Genomic DNA, 17,166 nt, shown 5'->3' on the forward strand with positions numbered 1-17,166 from the left:
TAGAGATGCACAGAATGGAGCACCGAACCAGGCGACCTTTGCTCATAGATCAATCACCCCAAGAGGGGCCTCCGCCCATCAGTGAGACCCCATGAACAGCCTGTGGCCCTCTACATCCTTACAGATCCCCAACACACTATCTCTAACCTTGTAAGTGGACTCAGACAATGAACTCTTCTTAATCACAGGAGGGATGGAACGGGTTATTATTGGCCCCTCATTCCTAACTTCCAACCAATCATACTGTTCCCCCATGCCTCAGCTATGTAACCCTTCATAATGTCCTCATCCCCCTGGTGCTGCTGGTGCTGCCATTGCTGTAACCAGTTGTATTATTTCCTCACCTACCCTCTTCTGTTCTTTGTTCTGTGCTAATGGAAAGGAGACGCGTCTTGATCTAGGGGTCTTTGGCTTAAACTTTGGCTTACACTTAAACTTTGGCATCCATTGACCCATTCTATTATGGAGTCCATGCTCTGTTAATAAAAGTAATATTGCTCAGAGAATATGTATCTCAGTCTACCTTTGTTGAATTTCACTTGTGGCCTTCTCTGAGCAGAGTTGTAACTAAGATGGGATTACTGGGATAAATCCTAGGCCACCCAAATGTAGAGGATTTTCATATTAGCTGCATTCCACCAAGGGCATAGAAAAAAATAAGCTTCATTTCTAGAAAGCAAGAATGATAAGCAAAAAGAGGAAGCTATCAAATAAAGAGTTTTTTTCCCCCAACAAGCTGATTCTTGGCCCAGTGCTGCCACCACCCTTCTCCCAAGTTAGCTTCCCTAGTTTTGCAGACTCTGCCCAGAGAGCCAGAATATAGGTCTTTTTCCTCCCCAAATTGAATATGTCTTAAAAAATTGACTTCAGGGCATGTTTCATGTTGCTTGTCAGAATTCCCTGTTGTTACAACTCTGTTTCTGTGAGAATGTGATGAAATTGTGCAGGAAGACCCTAAAACATTTGTATTGTAATTGGGATGACAGAAGAAATGGAATAGACACTCTGGACGTGTCTTTTTGCAGTTTCTGAGTTAATGCTGGATTGATTCAACCACTGCCCCATTTTAAAAAATTATTAATCTGTTAAAACAAGTACTTATTGAGACATGGAGATGAATAGACGTAGAAACCTGTGCTGCCATATGATTAGAAAGAATGTACTTTCTTTAGTTACCTTGTCAAAGTGTCTTAAAAACTTCCCAATAGGTTTTCAAAGCCTGAAACCATATGCAGGAACACTAGGCCATTCAATTGTTAAAACAAACTTGGTTAAACTCTCTCAAGTATAGCCCCCATTTTTACCTTTTTTTTGTATCTCCAACCCTTTGCACAGTTCCTGACACATAGTAGGTGCTTAATAAATGCTCATCGGCTGACTGACTATAGTTAACAAAAATAGACATCTGCCTGTTTTTATAACATTTCTGGAAAGCTTCTCTTTGTTGTTCCATCCTCAGATAATTACTCATAACTCAGAACATGAAATTAAGATTTCCAAAATGAGGAATGCGTTTTTATTTCTAGGCCTGTGATTTCTTCTGTATGGGAAACTTCCTCCATACATACAGATGGGCAGTGATAGCCTTAGAGAAGTGCCTGGGGCATCAAGAGATTAAGGAACTTGCCCGGGATAATAACTCTGATCATTTGTTTGAGATACAGGACTTGAACCTAGGTCTGTAACACTCCAAGTCCAGCCTTTTTATCTACTACACATGCTGCCACTCTCAAAAAAAAATTAAACAATTAAAACCTTTTATCTTGTTTTTAGATTTTTCTAAATCACCAAAGTCTTTTTATTTAAAAAAAAAAATCCAAGGAGGGGTCATGAATAATATGGTCCTCAGAATCATCATCAGACATTGTTCCCAATTCTACTTTTCAATAAAAATAATATATAGTAAGTTATTAAAGCAAAAAAAATTTAAACAATGGGAGTTATAATTAAGTGGTAAATAATCCAACTAAAATGACAGCATAATAACCACCTCAAGCTGATGTCCTTGGTGATTAGTTTTGTTTTTTTCCCCCCTCAGATTGGATTGTTCATTTATGAATTACAGCTCTCATTGATTATTTCTTAAATAACTCATACTAGTGCCTCATTAGTGGAGAGTAACAATTCCATAATAGAGTGCGTGATTATACATTGGGCTTGTCCGCACGCACACACAGATCTGGAGAGAGACACACAGAAAAGCAATTTTGCATATCTGTATCAGACTTTTTTTTTAAAGAATGGGTCTTCCTATCTCACCCAGGCTAGAAGTGTAAGGGGGGTACTCATGGGCCCCATTCTGCTTAGCCTGGGAGCTTTGTCCATCTCTGTTTACCATCCTGGGACAGTTTACCCCTCCTACAGGTGGCCTGGTGGCCCTCTTACTCCCCAGGGCTTGCCATATTAATGCTATACTTAGACTAGCTACCTGACTGGCTCAACCCACTATAGCTCAGAATTCTTGAGCTCAAGAGATCCACCAGCCTTAGCCTCCCCAGTTGCTGTGTGCCACCATCTTGTGTACACTTGTATCAGACAGTTCTGAGAATACGTTAATTACCTTACGAAAAATTCTATATTACTACTCTCAACATTTTTTTTTTTAGTCAGCATGAGTTAGTGGATTGAGAACTAGCCTCCGAATCAGGACAACCTGGGTTCAGGTGTCACCTCTGAAACATTCTGGCTGTGCAACCCTGAGCAAATCACTTAACTTCTCAATGCACTAGGTATCTCTCTAAGATTATAATTTGCAGGGTAGTTGCTGATCAGCTTAGGTAGAAGGGATTTCCTCATTGTGAGTTCCTTACATTAATGAAATCACTCAACACTTATAATAATACCAATTAATGTGATCACAATCTATTAAAAATTAAGTAAACAAGGCATTCATCTATATTAAGGAGACATTTCTACTCACCTCCAAAATTCTTATGGAGTTAATCCTGCTGTCTCAAAGCTGGAGCAATCATCTATGGGCAGTAATTTGCCATTTGAACATTTTTCTTCCCAACCCTACTTCAATCTCAAAAATAAATATAGTGCTTAAGCGGCCCAAAGCAAAGAGGACATCCTGCAGAGAGATGGCACCATCAGATTTTTCAGCATGAATGTGGGTCAATTGAGCATAATCAGAAAACTCTAAAGTAACTTGAGATGATAATCTAAGCCCATCACATCTCCTTTTCTCCTGGCTATTTCATTGTTCATTAGCAACTCTGCTGGAATTCATGTAGGGGCAGACAAAGAAAGAGAATAATAAATGTTTTCTGAATGTTTGTTGGCTAAAAGTGAGTGCCAAATCCATCTGCTTTGCTATGTGTTAGGCAGACTGGTAAAAAGGTTTGGTGAAGGAACAAAGATTCCAGTTCTTTGCTACAACAAAAAGAGTTGCTATAAATATTTTTTGTACACGTAGATCCTTTCCCCCTTTCTTTGGTTGAAGAAATTATGACATATGACTGCAATGGAATACTATTGTGTCATAAGAAATGATGAAAGGAAAAGTTTCAGAGAAACCTGGGAAGATCTGCATGAACTAAGGCAGCATGAATGGAACAGAACCTAGAGAACAATTTATACAATAGAGACAATAGTGTAAAGACAATAGTGAAAGCCTTAATAAACCCAACTTATGCTATGACCAAACATGATTCCAGGGAACCAGTGGTGAGCCAGGGACTAATCTCCTGAAATAAAGGTTATGGAAGCAAGATGAAGAAAAAGACATATTTTTGGAAGTGACCCAATTTTGAAGGTGCTGGGTTTTTTTTTCATTTTTCCTTCCATTGATGAGTTGGGAGGAGGTGGGAGGGAAAAGAAAATAACTGCTCACTAATTGTAACATGACTACTATGGAAATATATTTTGTATGATTTAATATGTATAATTCATATCATATTGTTTGCTTTCTCAATATATGGGGGAGCAATGAAAGGGAAGGAGAGAATTCAAAACTGTAAAAGAATGTTAAGAATAAAGAGAAAAAGAGAAAAACAGTAAAATAGATAAACAATTAAATTAATTTGATTTAAAAAAGAAGAAATCAAATTACCAATATCAAAAATGAAATGGATGAATGCACCACCGATGAAGATGAAATTAAAATAACTATTAGGAGTTATTTTGCCAAATTATATGCCAGTAAAACTGACAATCTGAGTGAAATGGATGAATATTTACAAAAATATAAATTGCCCAGATTAACAGAAGAAGAAATAGAATACTTAAATAAGAAACTGAATAAGCCATAAATGAGCTCCCTAAAAAAAATCCCCAGGAGCAGATGGATTTACAAGTGAATTCTACCAAACATTTAAGGAACAATTAATCCCATCACTACATAAACTATTTGGAAAAAATAGGTTAAAAAAAAGTAGTCCTACCAAATTCCTTTTATGACACAAATATGGTTTTGATAACTAAAACAGGGAGAGTAAAAATAGAGAAAGAAAACTATAGGCTAATTTCCCCAATGAATATTGATGCAAAAATTTTAAATAAAATACTAGCAAGGAGGGTACAGCAATGTATCACAAATAACATATACAACGACGAGCTGAGATTTATAAGGAAAGCAGGGTTGGTGCAATATTAGGAAAACTATCAGCATAATTGACCATATCAATAACAAAAACCACAAAAATCATGATTATTTCAATAGATGCAGGAAAAGCTTTTGATGAAATACAACACCCATTCCTATTAAAGATTCTAGAAAGCATAGGAATGAATGAGTTTTCCTTAAAATGATAAGTAGTATCTATCTAAAGCCATCAGCAAGCATTATCTGTAATGGGGATAAGCTAAAAGCCTTCTCAATAAGATCAAGGGTGAAGCAAGGGTACCCATTATCACCACTATTATTCAATGTTGTACTAGGAATCTTAGCTACAGCAATAATAGAAGAAAAAGAAATTGCAGGGATTAGAATAGACAAGGAAGAAACTAAATTATCACACTTTGCAAATGACATGATGGTATACTAGGAGAATCCTAGAGAACCAATTAAAAAGCTAGGTTAATTTATTAACAACTTCAGCAAAGTTGCAGGATGTAAAATAAATGCACCTAAATCATCAGGATTTCAGTATATTACCAACCAAGTCCAGCAGCAAGAGATAGAAAGAGAAATTCCTGTAGACAATAGAAATTGCTTGGGAGTCTACGTGCCAAGACAAACCCAGGAACTATAGAAAAACAATTATAAAACACTTTTCACACAAATAAGGTCAGATCTAAACAACTGGAGAAATGTTAATTGCTCATGGGTAGGCCAAGCTAATATAATAAAAATTACAATTCTACTTAAATTAATTTACTTATTCAGTGCCATACTAATCAAACTACCAAAAATTATTTTATACAGCTAGAAAAATATCACAACAAAATTCATCTGAAAAAACAAAATGTCAAGAATATCAAGGTTACCAATTAAAACAAATGTGAAGGAAGGTGGTCTAGCAATGGCAGACCTCAAACTGTTTTACAAAGTGGTGGTCAACAAAACAGTCTGGCACTGGCCAGAAAATTGAGCGGTGGATCAGTAGAATAGATTAGGTACATAATATACACTAGTAAATTACCATAGTAATCCTAGTGTTTAATTAACAAACAAGCTTTTGGGACAAAAACTCACTATTTGACAAAAATTGCTAGAAAAATTGGAAAGCAGTTTGGCAGAAACCAGGTATAGGCCAACATCTCACACTGTATGTATACCAAGGTAAGGTGAAAACGGGCACCTGAAGTAGACATAAAGGGTGATATCATAAACAAATTAGGAGAGCATAGAATATTTTGCCTGTCAGATCTACAGATAAGGGAAGAATTTATGACCAAACCAGAGATAGAGAGCATTATAGAATGTAAAATGGATAACTTTGATTACAATAAATTTAAAAGTTTTTGCGCAAACAAAGCCAAAGCAGCCAACATTAGAAGGAAAGCAAAAAAACTTGCAAAAAAGTTTTATAACAAGTTTCTCTCATTGATTTCTCAATTAGAGAACTGAGTCAGATTCATAATCTCCAAATGATAAATGGTCAAAGGATATGAACAGGCAGTTTTCAGAAGAAAATAATCAAAGCTATCTATAGTTGATGAAAAAAATGCTCTAAAACACTATGAAATGCAAATTAAAACAATTCTGAGGTACCACGCATGTCACACCTATCAGATTGGTTAATATGACAGGAAAGGAAAATGACAAATGTTGGAGGACATGTGGGAAAATTGGGACACTAACACGCTGCTGGTAGAATTTGTGAAGTGATCCAGACGTTCTGGAGAGCAATTTGGAATTATGCCTAAAGTTCAAATCTGGCCTCAGACATTTACTATCTGTATGACACTGAGCAAGTCACTTAACCTCTGTATGCCTCAGTTTCTACATCTGTAAAATGGGGGTAATAATAGCACTCACCTCCCAGGGCTGTTGTGAGGATCAAACAAAATAATGATTGTAAAGTGCCTGGCACATAGTAAGTGTTGTAGAAATGGTAGCTGTCAGCATCATCATAATCATCATCATCTCTAACACCTAGTAAAGCACCTGGCAATAGTACATACTTACTAAGTGACTAGATTGATGATCTTCTACTAAAAAAATAGAACTGTGTGAGAAAAGTGATTAAAGTTTCATACCTTTTGACCCAGAGATTACACTGCTAGGACTGCTAGCAGCAAGAAAAGATTCACGTGTTAAAAAAAATGTTCATAGCAGCATTTTTTGTATTAACCAAAAAATGGGAATGAAACATATGCCCAACCATTGGGAAATATATATATTTTTCAGTCCAGTGATTTTATTGGTATTAGGGGCTACCAGGTAAGGAAACCTCCATCTACCAATGCAGATCAGCAATTGTTCTACAACTTATTATCTGCAGGGGCTGGGTATGGGGGGTGGTACTTGAGGCCAGGAGGCCACATGTGGCCTTCTAGGTCCTTGGGTACAGACTTTTGACTGAGTCCAGGTCTTACAGAACACATCTTTTTATTAAGGGGATTTGTTCTGTGAGGTTTGGATTCAGTCAGAGAGCCCCCTTGAGGACCTAGAGGGCCATATGTGGCCTCGAGGCCACAGGTTCTCCACCGGTAAAGATTTACCTGGAGTGAAATGACTTGCCTGGGGTCACACAGCCAGTATCTATCAGAAGCAGGTTCTCCTCTGAGGCAAGCTCTCTATCCACTACGCCATTTTGACTCTTTCTAAACAAATTATGCTATATGTATGTGGGTTATGGAATACTACTGCATTGTAAAGAAATTTGGATTAACATATGAAGATGCGTATGATGTGATTGCGGTGTAAAGGAAGTGGAGCCAATAAAATAGGATACAACCTAAAGACTATGACAATATCAGTAAAGTCTACATTGAGAGAGAATAAAACTTTGGTCGATTACAATTCTGGTACCATATTGTCTAACGTAAAGGAGACACGTTCCTCCTTTTCTGGTACCAAGTGGATAAACTCTTTGGTCCTTTAGGGATTATACTTTGTAAGTGGATTTTGTATGGATATTTATTTGGAAGTGACTGTTATGTCAAAACCAAAATATTTCAATAATTTTTAAAAAAAGAACACCATCTTTAACTTTTTCTTTTCTTTTATTGGTGGTGGTGGTTGTTGTTTTGCTGAAGTCAGAGGGTTTTATTTAACAATCATCTCAACTTTGGCATCCAAATCCAAGCAGCCTGATGTACAAACATAAGAACTGTCATTTTGAAAAACACATGAGGATAAAATAAATCTAACATTTGAACTCATTTTCATAGCTCAAAGGACTTTTGCTTTTAGGGAGCCCTCAGTCCAAATGATTGGTAAACACTAACAAAACCAATTGCCTCTGCCACTGAGTGCAACAGTAACTTAGACAACCCACTTACATTCTTGGTTTCATCTTCCACGAGATGAAGATCACATTACTCATGGGTCAGTAATATTTAACAGCATAAAAATGCTATAAAAATCTAAATCCTGCCAACTCAGTTGAAAATAACTGAGTGATCAACATGCAATGAATTCTGGAGTCAATTTGCCAATGGCCGTGACATCCTCCACGCCCCTGGCACTGGCTCTGATAAAAGACCACTGTAGAGTGGGAGCCCATCTGGAACCTAAGTAATAAAATCCAGTGAGAGAAGGCTCTCAAGGCAAGGCCTGAGAGGAGGAAACCAGGCATGGCCATCTCCATGGAAACCAGGCTTTGTCTCTGGCAGGCCCATGAAATGAGGTAGAACAGTGACATTTGAAAGAGCAAATCTGAGACAATGAAGGGAAAAATATTTAAGCCAACACCTTTAAAAAAAAAAAAACCAAAAACGAGTACTACAAGGTTTTCTTCAGGACCAATAAAATAAGGCTACAATCTAAACGAAGACTCATAGTTGTGATGATCTGATTTACTGTTTCTTATTTATGCTTCTCACTTATTACCAAATTCATTATCTATGGCAGAACACATGGAATCCCACAGGAACGTTATTAGTAGATTCCAAAGAAACTGAATCATGAAATCGCTTCTTATAATTTTCCTTCAGAATGACATAATCACAGAATTTCAAAGTTAAAAGATACCTCAGAGGCCATCTAAGAAAACATATGCCCAAACATGCTTATAACCAGGGAAGCATGGAGCTTGTACTGACTCATGGGAGCTGATTGTTAAATTTTCGGTGTGAGCATTTACTCCCTCAGAAATCATCAAATGCCAGAAATCATGACTTGATTTATCGTTTTGTTGATTGTCTAGGCATAAGAAAGCAGTGGGAAAATGTTAATGATGCAGATTAAACATAGAAATGTGTCACACATACATTTGGGGGGGGGAGCCACGTATTAAAAATTTACCCGTAGACACCTCCCTGCCCATAACTCTCTTTAACACACCCAACAAGTGGTTATCCAGAGTTTTCATAACAACCTTAGGTGAGGGGGACCTGCAACCTCCCAAGGCTGCTTATTCCATCGTGGAGCAGCTCTAATTATAAAGAACTTCTTACATCAAATCTAAATTTGCCTCCTTGAGACTTCTACCCCCTCTTCCTGCCAAAAGAACAAATCTAATCTCTGTTCCACAATGACAGCCTTTTAGGTACCTGAAGTTAGATATCATGCTCCTCTTCAGTCTTTTTTTCCCCCCTCCTAGCGCTGTTTCTTGTTCCTCGACTTCCAAATTATACTGTCTCATCCTGGGATTTCCCACAGCATATGGGGCCTCCTCACCCTGAAACATCCAACTACCCCTGTGGCCTTTTCAACAGAGATCTTCCTTCTAGAAGGCTCTTCTCCCTTTCCCACTGGTGAGTTCCTCCTAGACTCCATTTTGTGGAGGGGACCAGACCAACCTCCCTTCCCCTCCCCTCCCTGTTTCTGGCTTCTAGATTTCAAAACCATGTTCTTGTCCCAGGAACTTTTTCTCCCCTCCCCTCCCCATCCCCACATACTTTTTAATTCCCTATTGTGTATTATCTTCCCCCGTTAGAATGTAACCTCCTTGCACATAGCCTTAATAAATGCTTCCTTTCTTCCCTCCCTTATTTTTTCTTTCTTTCCTTCCCTCCTTTCCTTCCTTCCTCTCTTTCTTTTTTTCTTCCTTCCTTCTAGCTTCCTTTCTTTCTCTTTTTCTTGCTTCATTCCTTCCTCCCTCCTTCCTTCCCTTCTTTCGTTCCTTCCTTTCTTTCTTGATTCCTTCCTTCCTCCTTTACTTTCTTTCTCTTTCCTTCCTTCCTTCCTTCGCACTCTTAATCCTTTCAGACAATCCTTGTATGGCTTTATGCCACACTGTCTCTTGAATACAGGTGCAAGTTCCACCACTGAGCCAAATGAAGGGAGAGGGAATTAAGAGTCCTAACATTAACAAATAATGGAATGGGCTGCTTCAGGAGGTGGTGGGTTTGCCTTCCCTAAAGGTCTAAAAGCAAAGGATAAGACTTTCAAGATATGTTGTAGAAGGGGATTTTATTCAGATATTTAGGATGAAATCATTTAAGTGCTTGGATTGAACCCCAGATTGGACCAGATGGCCTTCAAAGTTGTTTCCAAATCTGAGATTCTATGATTTTGTGAATTTTAGCTGTCGCTGCACAGGGGCAGACTGCACTGATGCTACTGGATACAGAGACAAACGACATATTCCCAATGTTCTTTCCTGTTGGGGTGTCTTTGATGGTGAATGAGCTAGTGCAGTTACCTCCTCTGCTACAGTCTGTTCTCCCACATTCATCAACATCAATTTGAGAATGGTTCGCTTTTAATGCTGATTGGATCTGGGAGATAATATAATTTAATGAACAAATGGGAAGTTCCTAATGAGATAATTCTAGACTTTCCTTCAGTTCTATTCTTGGACTGAAATAAATGGTCAGAAGCCTCTCATAAAATTTTAATTAAATAAAATTGGTCATTAACAGCTTGGTTTCATAAACAACTCAGCCTAAAAATAGCCAGGAAATCAAATGATGTGGCTTTTTTTTTAAAGTTCAATTTATAGCAGTGCTATTTTATAGAATTCAATTTATTACTACTGCTCATGCTTATATTTTTTGATGCTTAACTGAATGACAATATTTTCAAAGATCTTGGGTGAAAATAATTCATCCCAAATCATTAACCTACTGGTATTTGCTGTGTCATTTCAAGTCAAGATGCAAGCAAGGTCAATAATATGTTATATTAAGAGAACTTCACTGCCAAACAATTAGTGAGACACCTGAGAAAAAGCTGTAAAATTCAAAGCAGAACTACATATGAGTTTCAGAAATGGCATTGAAATCATGTTATACTTGTTGCTTAAGGAAATTCGATATTACATTTCCCATTGCATACATAATTCACTCCATTAGCTAGGTTTATAATGCACATTTTCCCCAATATCCCTCAAAGGCAATTCTCTCAAGAAGGGATTCTCATTTCAATATTGACATTAAAAAGTATCATAAGATTTAGAGTTGAAAGGGACTTTAGAAAGTAGCTAGTCCACTCCTTGATTTTTCAGATGAGGAAACTGAGACCCAAAGAACTGAAATGACATGTCAAAGTCATACCAGCTAGTATCTGTCAGAGGCAAGATTAGAACCCAGATCTTCTGACTCCAAACCCAGTGTTTTTTTCACTATTACAAAACTTTTAATGAAGTTTTGCTTACCTCATTAGTCATTCTTTTTGCCTAGACTGTGTAAAACATAATTTAAAAGTAATTTAAAAGAGTTTGGGATATGATGGTAGACTGATGGTCATTATTAAGCCCATCTTCCTTGTACCACCTCAGAAAAGCAACAATTTTGCAAAATCAAAGAACAGCCAAAAATTAAGGTAAGAACCTCAAAGAAAAACTGACAGAACAACAAAGGAAAGAGAGGCCTAACCAATCCAATAATAATTTTAAAAAACCTAAATGATAACTAAATAATGCCCAAACACAATAGGTGTTCCAAAAGTTAAAGACAAGATAAATATAATTTAAGACAAACAAAACAAAAACTGTCATTTTGGAAGATTAAACAAATTGACAAACCATGAGATGACTTGATCCAAGAAAAAAAATCAGCAAAGTAAAAAATGAAGAGGATATCACAATAACTGGAAATAAAGAAAATTATCAGAAGCTATTACCATATGCTAAATTGACATAACAAAAATACCAAAAACAAATGAAATAGAAAATATCTATGTAATTGTGAGTGGGTGGGTCAGGAGCCACTGTCTGATGAAGGCCCAATCCTTATAGCATGTAAAATTTCCTCTGCCTATTGCCAGTGGATGCTTGAGAAGAAGCCTGCTGCGGGGCCTGAGTAATAGAGGCCTCTGAAAGTGCAGTTATTCTGTGACTGCTTCTTGTCTGTTTTCTGAGTGGGGAAGAAAAGCCTTTTAATTGCCTGCTGAGCCAGAACTGTATGTGAATACAAAAAAACACTAACTGGCCAAATCAGGCACCTTTCTCTTTCCTTTCTGTGGGCCATGAGTTGCACAATGACTCTTTGAGCTGAGAAGGACCTAATATTTCTCTCATGCTTGGCCTGTGTGTGCCCTTTTCTGTGCATTCCCAGCGTTCCCCAGCTCAACAGCTGATTCAAATGCTTTTCTTCACTACTCACTAAACTGACAAAAAGCAGTCACAAAATACCAACACATGCTCTGAAATTTAAGGCAGAGTTCTCTATTATACATTCCCAGAAGCAGGATCCCTGAGCATACAGGTTTGCATGAGTTGGCATCAGGCAAAGGAGATTGCACATAACTCAGAGACTAGATACTCATGCAAAAATACATAAAATTATTAATTATGACTAATTTGTATTTATGCCATGAATTCAAGGATCATGTAACATTAGGAAAGCATTAGATTGTAAATCATCCTTTGATATTTCAGTGTATTTGTGATCTCATTAATGTGTGAGACTACCTCAAATAATGCAAATTGGAAACCATTAATGACTACTCATGGCACCCCAAGAATAAATTACCTCAAAACAAAACAAGAAAATCTATATCAATATATTAATACATGGGGAGAAGGTCTTTATAAAATGCTACACCAATTTAGGAATGGATATACTTTTCCCTAGTATAATAAAAACATTTACCTAAAGCCAGGAGCCAATTTTATTTGTCACATGGAAATACTAGTAGCTATCCCAATAAAATTAGATATGAGGAAAGGTTGTCCATATTCACCATTAATATTTGACATGCTAAGCTCTAGCAATGAGAAAAAAAAGTAAGGGAATAAGAGGATATCCTGGGAAAGAAGATATGAAATCTCTAATTTGAGAATGATATACAAAACAACATGATAAACAGAAAAAGAATCAAGTTCAGAGTCAGAAATACCTGGGTTCAAGTTCTACCTCTGATGTGTACTAGCTGAGTGACCTTGGATAAGTCATCTAACCTCGAAGTATCCCAGGCAACTCTCTAAGCATATAAGATAGAGAAAAATTGCCGGTATTCATTGATAGAGGAACCTTTTAGTACCTCTTCACATAGGAGTTCTTTATCCCAGGGAATTTTTTTTAAGTTGATGGTTTACTTAAAAAATCCTAGAAAATCAAGGTAATAAGTTAATCAAGACAACTAATTGCTTTAGCAAAACACCATGATACAAAATCAATTCATAAAAATCACTATTATTTTTGTATATTGCTAACATTGTATATTGATAAAAAAAAATAAGGACAAAAAGATAGAATGATCAATATCATTTAAAACAGTAAAATGTATTGAATAGTTGGGGTTTAGCCTACCAAATAACCCAGGATTTACATAAATACAACTACAAAATAATTTTTACAGAAATCGAGGAAGCTAAGTGCTGTAGTACAAACACAAGGGAAAAGAAAGACCGTCTCTGCATTTAAGGAACTTACACTCTAAAGGAGAAAGACAAAAGGGAAGCTGAAAAGCAGTGAGGAGGGGATACCTACTCAGGAATTTGGGTTTAAAGTGTGGAAAATCAGAAGCAGAGGAAGGATGATAAAGGTTGACCAACCTGAGCCACTTCTCAAAATAGAGCACCCAGGAGAAACTCACCAAAGCTTGAAGAGGGGTAGCATGATAGGCAGATGTTCCAGGGTACAGAATGAACAGTGAGGCGGCTGAAGGTGGCAATGTCCAGAAGGTCATCAGAAGAGCCAGAAAGGAAAATAAGACAGGTAGAAATGTGTTCAGATACCTAATCTTCAATAAGCATAAGAACAAAAGATTATTGGTGAAACTACCCTTTATTCAGTAAGATCAAGAGGAAACTGGATAGCCATTTGTCAGAATATAGGTTTAGACTAGCTTATTATACCAAACAGCACAATAAATTACAGATGAAGAAATATGTAATTATTAAAAGTAACATCCTTTAAAAGTTAGAAGAGAATAAAAAGATCATATGTCTTACAACTATGAATATGGGATGAATTCATAATGTGATATATGATAGATGAGAAAAAGAGGCAGAGAGAGAATTTAAGTATTTACTATATGTCTTGCTCTGTGCTAAACACTGGGAGTACAAGCAACACAAGCAAAAAACCAAACAAACAAACAAACAAAAAACCAGTCCCTTCCCTCAAGGTATATTCTGACAGGGGAAGGACAATGCACAAAAAGGAAATGGAAAGTTGGGGAACAAGGAGTATCTGTATGATGGCAAGTTGGAAAGGTCTAGAGAATCAGGAGCAGAGCCAGGAGGAAAGACGAAACAGACTCCTTTGATTCTATTAATTTTTTTTAAATTTTGCTCAAATAGAAAACAATGTAGGTAATAGAAGAAGAAAAGATCAATTTACAAGAAAAAGCATTGCATGAAACATCTCTGATCAAAGTCCAACATCATAAATCTGTAAGTTTAAGGTTCATTCCCAAATAACTAGTCAAAAAGACATGAACTATCAACAACTACCTACAAAAATTCTTAAAATCACTAATAATCATAGAAATGCACATTTGAAAACTGAGACATTATGTTACACTCATCAAATTGGAAAAGAGTAAAAGATACAGAAATTCAAATCCTGGTAAACAGTTGAAAAAACAGGCACAGTAATTAATGGCTGGTAGAGTGATGAATTAGTCGAATCATTTTGGAAAACAGTTTGAATGATTCAAGAGAAGTTATCAAATTGCTTTTACATTCTGACTTTGTATACAGTCCTGCTATTGGGTTTATACCCTAAAGATGTTGTTGACAATGAAAGACCTATCTCTGTGAAAATAGTCAGAATGGCACTATTTCTAGCAGCAAAAAATTTGTCAACAAACTGTACTCAATGTTTGGGGAAGAACTGAACAAATTATTGTATACGAATGTAATGGAATACTATTGTACTATAAGGAATGATGAATGTGAAAAAGTTTAAAGAAATATGAAGACCTATACATGGTGATTCAGAAGGCAATTATTACACAATTATTACATAATGTCTTCATAAATGAAGACAGCTTTAAATAGCAAAAAAAAAACAAATTAAAAAACTGGCGATATTGGTACAAACTTATAAAGTATACACCCATCTTTTAAAAAAAATAGAAAAATTGTAAACTGTTTGATTATATGGTAAGAAAGAGAGGCAACTTAATGCGCTTTCTGCCAAAGAGAAAAACACAACAGACCTTTGCAGTCATGTTTGTAAAGCACTTTCATTCTAAAAACTGTTCTGTTCCTCCACAGGTGCCTTCTATTCCATCTCATAGAAACAAGACCTCCCAACGTGCGAAGTACTGAACAAAAGTCCTGAGACAATGTTAACCTTCTTACTGTACTACCATAAAGGACATGTTTTAGATTCCACAGAATTATCAATTCAGAAATTTAGACTGTGAACCAACCTAATGGTACCTTTGGTCTTTGTTATGCAAACCTTTCATTCTCTGAGCCAAGAAACCCTTTATCTAAACTCTAGCTATCTCTGTGGAGGAGAAAACTCTTAGACACTGGGAGTATTTCTCAGTCCCAAGCCAAGGTCATGAGAATAGTCCAAAAAATTTTGCAAGATCATCCATGGCGTGAGTCAGACTTTTCCTCTTTCTGTTCCTTTTTCCCTTTCTTTCACCTCTTTAATCAGTTACAATTTTCAATGATCTCAAAGCTTAGATCTGAGAGTAGAGGTAAAAGATAATGTCTTGTCTCAAGGAAAACTGGTGAAATATAACTGAAACATCAAAGATGAGTTTACTGTAATTGTTTATTGACTGAAACCTTTCCTATATAAAAACAAAAATCTAGGAAGCGAGACATATAATAGACAAGTCATAATACCTCCTTTGTCCTCCTCCCACCCTGGGACTTCCACTGGTATGAAAAGTGTGTGTGTGTGTGTGTGTGTGTGTGTGTGTGTGTGTGTGTGTTCTGGCTTACCACAAAATCACTCATTTAGAGTGAATTTTCATTGCTAAATGTTAGAAAAAAACAAGCATGAGTACTTGATTAATGACTCTCTATTTAAAGACCTATGGATCCAGAATAAAATTAATTTTATTTTAAAAAATATAATAAAGCATTGAATATCAATTATCACTATTATTATTATGATATATAAAACTATTCCATGTTGTATTATTACTATTATTATTATTACTGTGTGCTAGGCACTGGAGTGGATTCAAAGTTGGACACGGTCCCTGTCCTCAAAAAGGTTATAGTCTATCAGGGATAGACCAATACAGGTGACTGCAATGCACAATATTGTATGGTGAGGGTATTAGAAAGGTACAATAAATATTATATGAAGTCTAAGGAGGAATATTATAAGAAATGTGAAGAGGGGAGATTAGAGAGGGTTTCACAGAAGAGGTAGCATTTGATGGGGGTTTTAAGACATGGGTAGGAATTTGGGGTGCAGCTAGATAGCATAGTGAATAAAGCATTGGGCTTGGAATCAGGAAAACCCATCTTCATGAGTTAAAATCCAGCCTCAGACACTTACTAGCTGTTTGACCCTGGGCAAGTCACTTAACCTTGTTTGCCTCAGTTCCTCATCTGTAAAATGAAGTGGAGAAGGAAATGGCAAACCACTCCAGTACCTTTACCAAGAAAACCCCAGATGGGGTCACGAAGAGTCAGACACAATTGAAAAATGAACAACACAGGAATTTGGCAAGTAAAGAAAGGGGAAAAGGCCATTCCAGGCATAAAAAGAAGCTTGAGCAAAGGCTTGTATATCTAAGTTAATTGTCCTCTTCTCCCAGGAGCTTCAACTGAGCAGTAAAACATTCATACCATGATTTTTCCGTATCATCTCTCTGAATTACTCCATGAACCAGCACCTAAAATGCATCTTAGCATAGCCACACCAGGTCCATCAATGCTGCCATTCGTGGTGCTTGCTTATGCTTGCAGAACACTTGCAGATCAGCCCACTAGCCAAAAGAAAGCTCTCCAAGACACCTGCTTAAAGGCACGGGGTATATAGATCTTTTCAGCTCCTATGGAATACTACTGTACAGAAATCAATGAGTACCAAAAACACTGTGGTTGCAGAATTTCACACTTATCTAGCACCTTCCAAGAATGCAAAAGATTTGAAGACTCTTGATAAAGGAAGCGCTGTCAGTATTTTAATACCTGCCATTAGAGGTGTAAAGCAGTGAAGCAAAGAGCAGGAGTTTATCTGACTAGTTCCAAGCCCACATTGAATTAAAATGAGGAGCTAGGCCTCCTAGGAATGATT

At 36.8% G+C, this 17,166-nt stretch overlaps 1 long non-coding RNA gene across 1 annotated transcript in view; it reads right to left on the reverse strand.

Moving 5' to 3' along the window:
* LOC110207421 (uncharacterized) overlaps window positions 1–3,067 on the reverse strand; it is a 45,150-nt gene extending 42,083 nt beyond the window's left edge. The window contains exon 1 of the long non-coding RNA XR_002324153.2: window positions 2,921–3,067. This is a non-coding gene — a long non-coding RNA (uncharacterized LOC110207421). The remainder of the gene's footprint in view (window positions 1–2,920) is intronic.
* Window positions 3,068–17,166: the final 14,099 nt, after the last annotated feature.

Source organism: Phascolarctos cinereus, unplaced genomic scaffold (genome assembly GCF_003287225.1).
Source record: "Phascolarctos cinereus isolate Bilbo 61053 unplaced genomic scaffold, phaCin_HiC Scaffold_2;HRSCAF=192, whole genome shotgun sequence".
Classification (NCBI taxonomy): Eukaryota; Metazoa; Chordata; class Mammalia; order Diprotodontia; family Phascolarctidae; genus Phascolarctos; species Phascolarctos cinereus.